A 5,312-nucleotide genomic window follows, 5' to 3' on the forward strand; every position below is an offset into this window, starting at 1 on the left:
ATCTGTTTGTAGAGATAATCAAGGCTTATATCTTGGATCCTCTATGGTGGTGTACTAGGGAGTGACTGACCCGGTTATCCTTGAGACATTCGCCTGCAGAGAAGCGCTACCTCTTGATACGTCTCCAACGTATCCATAATTTTTGATTGCTTCATGCTATATTATATTCTGTTTTGGATGATTATTGGGCTTTGTTATACACTTTTATATTATTTTTGGGACTAACCTATTAACCGGAGGGCCCAAATTGCTGTTTTTTGCCTATTTCAGAGTTTCACAGAAAAAGAATATCAAACGGAGTCCAAACGGAATGAAACCTTCGGGAATGTGATTTTCGGAACAAACATGATCCAGAGGACTTTGACCCTACGTCAAGAAAGCAACCAGGAGGGCACGAGGTAGGGGAGTGCGCCTACCCCCCGGGCGCGCCCTCCACCCTCGTGGGGCCCATGTTGCTCCACCGACGTACTTCTTCCTCCTATATATACCTACGTACCCCCAAACCAACAGAAGCATCCACGAAAACCTAATTCCACCGCCGCAATCTTCTGTACCCGTGAGATCCCATCTTGGGGCCTTTTCCGGCATCCTGCCGGAGGGGGCATTGATCATGGAGGGCTTCTACATCAACACCATAGCCTCTCCGATGATGTGTGAGTAGTTTACCTCAGACCTTCGGGTCTATAGTTATTAGCTAGATGGCTTCTTCTCTCTTTTTGGGTCTCAATACAAAGTTCTCCATGATTCTCGTGGAGATCTATTCGATGTAATCTTCTTTTGCGGTGTGTTTGTTGAGACCGATGACTTGTGGGTTTATGATCAAGTTTATCTATGAACAATATTTGAATCTTCTCTGAATTCTTTTATGTATGATTGGTTATCTTTGCAAGTCTCTTCGAATTATCAGTTTGGTTTGGCCTACTAGATTGATCTTTCTTGCAATGGGAGAAGTGCTTAGCTTTGGGTTCAATCTTGCGGTGTCCTTTCCCAGTGATAGCAGGGGCAGCAAGGCACGTATTGTATTGTTGCCATCGAGGATAACAAGATGGAGTTTATATCATATTGCATGAGTTTATCCCTCTACATCATGTCATCTTACTTAAAGCATTACTCTGTTCTTTTGGACTTAATACTCTAGATGCATGCTCGATAGCGGTCGATGTGTGGAGTAATAGTAGTAGATGCAAGCAGGAGTCGGTCTACTTGTCGCGGACGTGATGCCTATATACATGATCATACCTAGATATTCTCATAACTATGCTCAATTCTATCAATTGCTCAACAGTAATTTGTTCACCCACCGTAATACTTGTGCTCTTGAGAGAAGCCACTAGTGAAACCTATGGCCCCCGGGTCTATTTTCCATCATATTAATCTCCCGACAACAAGCTATTTCTGGCACCGTTTATTTTGCAATCTTTACTTTTAATCTTTATCATAAAAATACCAAAAATATTATCTTATCATATCTATCAGATCTCACTTTTGTAAGTGACCGTGAAGGGATTGACAACCCCTTTATTGCATTGGTTTCGAGGTTTTTATTTGTTTGTGTAGGTGCGAGGGACTTGAGCGTGGTCTCGTACTGGATTGATACCTTGGTTCTCAAAAACTGAGGGAAATACTTACGCTACTTTACTGCATCACCCTTTCCTCTTCAAGGGAAAACCAACGCAGTGCTCAAGAGGTAGCAAGAAGGATTTCTGGCGCCGTTGTCGGGGAGTCTACGCAAAAGTCAACATACCAAGTACCCATCACAAACTCTTATCTCCCACATTACATTATTTGCCATTTGCATCTGGTTTTCCTCTCCCCCACTTCACCCTTGCCGTTTTATTCGCTCTCTCTCCGTTTGCCTCTTCTCGCTCGCCTTTCCTTCGCCATGTCAGAACCAAAAAGAGTTGGGGGTTCTCTCCTGAGCTTGGACGATCCTTCTATTCTATCTAAACTCATAAATAATGCTATGGAAAAACCTGCCGGAGTTGTCAATGAGAGTCTTAATAATTTTGATGAAGATGATTCCGGAATTTTTCGTTATTTACTCGATGAATCTTTGAAAGATGCTTGGCATAGGATGTTAAGGATCCGGGCTAGCTATGTACCCCAATATCAAATTGAGGTTTACCTGAAAATCTTTTATGGTGGGTTGCCTGCTTCGTTCAAACAAGTTTTAGATTCTATTTTTGAAGAGGGATTTCTTGAAGGGGACCCCATAGATACCTATGAAAAGATGAAAACTATATTTGGCCACCCCATGAATGAGAAAGTTGAATCCACATCTCTTTTGCTCTCCTACCAAAACAAATCTATCAAAGAGATAAAAGCTAGCCTAGATGCAAATTTCCACAACGTGCTTAATCTTTCTTGTACCATTAATAGCCACGTGCTTTATCAAAATAGAAAGATTAATTCCACAGATAACAAGTTTGCTCTTTTCTTCCCTAAAACCAAAGATGGTAATACCTAGATCTATCCTTGTTTTTATGCCTAGCTAGGGGCGTTAAACGATAGCGCTTGTCGGGAGGCAACCCAAATTTATTTTTAGTTTTTTTGCTTTTTGCTTCTGTTTAGGAATAAATCTTTGATCTATCCTCTGGTATATTTTTTATGTTTTAATTAGTGTTTGTGCCAAGTTAAACCTATAGGATCTTCTTGGATGATAGTTATTTGATCTTGCTGAAAATTCCAGAAACTTTCTGTTCACGAAAATAATTGTTAAAAATCACCAGAACGTGATAAAATATTGATTCCAATTGCTGCTGATCAATAAACAAATTGTCTAGGTCGTCCTATTTTTTCTGAATTTTTTGAGTTCCAGAAGTTTGCATTAGTTACAGATTACTACAGACTGTTCTGTTTTTGACAGATTCTGTTTTTCGTGTGTTGTTTGCTTATTTTGATGAATCTATGGCTAGTAAAATAGTTTATAAACCATAAAAATTTGTAATACAGTAGGTTTAACATCAATATAAATAAATAATGAGTTCATTACAGTACCTTGAAGTGGTGTTTTGTTTTCTTTCGCTAACGGAGCTCACGAGATTTTTTTGTTAAGTTTTGTGTTGTGAAGTTTTCAAGTTTTGGGTAAAAGATTTGATGGATTATGGAACAAGGAGTGGCAAGAGCCTAACCTTGTGGATTCACATGGCACCCCAATATAATCTAAGTACACCAAAAATCCAAAGCTTGGGGATGCCCCGGAAGGCATCCCCTCTTTCGTCGACTTCCATCGGTAACTTTACTTGGAGCTATATTTTTATTCACCACATGATATGTGTTTTGCTTGGAGCGTCTTGTATGATTTGAGTCTTTGCTTTTTATTTTACCACAATCATCTTTGCTGTACACACCTTTTGAGAGAGACACACATGATTCGGAATTTATTAGAATACTCTATGTGCTTCACTTATATCTTTTGAGCTATATAGTTTTTGCTCTAGTGCTTCACTTATATCTTTTAGAGCACGGCGGTGGTTTTGTTTTGTAGAAACTATTATTCTCTCATGCTTCACTTATATTATTTTGAGAGTCTTAAACAGCATGGTAATTTGCTTAAATTGGGAAATTAATCCTAATATGCTAGGTATTCAAGACTAGTAAAAACTTTCTTATGAGTGTGCTGAATACTAAGAGAAGTTTGATGCTTGATGATTGTTTTGAGATATGGAGGTAGTGATATTAAAGTTGTGCTAGTTGAGTAGTTGTGAAATTGAGAAATACTTGTGTTAAAGTTTGCAAGTCTCGTAGCATGCACGTATGGTAAACGTTATGTAACAAATTTGAAACATGAGGTGTTCTTTGATTGTCTTCCTTATGAGTGGCGGTCAGGGACGAGCGATGGTCTTTTCCTACCAATCTATCCCCCTAGGAGCATGCGCGTAGTGCATGGTTTTTGATGACTTGTAGATTTTTGCAATAAGTATGTGAGTTCTTTATGACTAATGTTGAGTCCATGGATTATACACACTCTTACCCTTCCATCATTGCTAGCCTCTTCGGTACCGTGCATTGCCCTTTCTCACATTGAGAGTTGGTGCAAACTTCGCCGGTGCATCCAAACCCCGTGATATGATACGCTCTTTCACACATAAACCTCCTCATATCTTCCTCAAAACAGCCACCATACCTACCTATTATGGCATTTCCATAGCCATTCCGAGATATATTGCCATGCAACTTTCCACCGTTCCGTTTATCATGACACGTTCATCATTGTCATATTGCTTTGCATGATCATGTAGTTGACATCATATTTGTGACAAAGCCACCGTTCATAATTTTTCATACATGTCACTCCTGATTCATTGTTATCCCGGTATACCGCCGGAGGCATTCATATAGAGTCATACTTTGTTCTAGTATCGAGTTGTAATCATTGAGTTGTAAATAAACAGAAGTGTGATGATCATCATTCATAGAGCATTGTCCCAAAAAAAGAAGAAGAAAGGCCAAATAAAAAAAGGGAGGCCCAAAAAAAAGGGACAATGGTACTATCCTTTTTTTCCACACTTGTGCTTCAAAGTAGCACCATGATTTTCATGATAGAGAGTCTCTTGTTTCGTCACTTTAATATACTAGTGGGAATTTTTCATTATAGAACTTGGCTTGTATATTCCAACAATGGGCTTCCTCAAATGCCCTAGGTCTTCGTGAACAAGCAAGTTGGATGCACACCCACTTAGTTTCTTTTGTTGATCTTTCATGCATTTATAGCTCTAGTGCATCCGTTGCATGGCAATCCCTACTCCTTGCATTAACATCAATCGATGGGCATCTCCATAGCCCGTTGATTAGCCGCGTTGATGTGAGACTTTCTCCTTTTTTGTCTTCTCCACATAACCCCCATCATTATATTCTATTCCACCCATAGTGCTATTTCCATGGCTCACGCTCATGTATTGAGTGAAGGTTGAAAAGGTTTGAGATTACTAAAGTATGAAACAATTGCTTGGCTTGTCATCAGGGTTGTGCATGATGAGAGCATTCTTGTGTGACGAAAATGGAGCATGACTAAACTGTATGATTTTGTAGGGATGAACTTTCTTTGGCCATGTTATTTTGAGAAGACATAATTGCTTAGTTAGTATGCTTGAAGTATTATTGCTTTTATGTCAACATTAAACTTTTATCTTGAATCTTTCGGATCTGAATATTCATACCACAATTAAGAGGGTTACATAAAAAATTATGCCAAGTAGCATTCCGCATCAAAAATTATGTTTTTATCATTTACCTACTCGAGGACGAGCGGGAATTAAGCTTGGGGATGCTTGATACGTCTCCAACGTATCTATAATTTTTTATTGCTTCAT

Source organism: Aegilops tauschii, chromosome 4 (genome assembly GCF_002575655.3).
Source record: "Aegilops tauschii subsp. strangulata cultivar AL8/78 chromosome 4, Aet v6.0, whole genome shotgun sequence".
NCBI lineage: Eukaryota > Viridiplantae > Streptophyta > Magnoliopsida > Poales > Poaceae > Aegilops > Aegilops tauschii.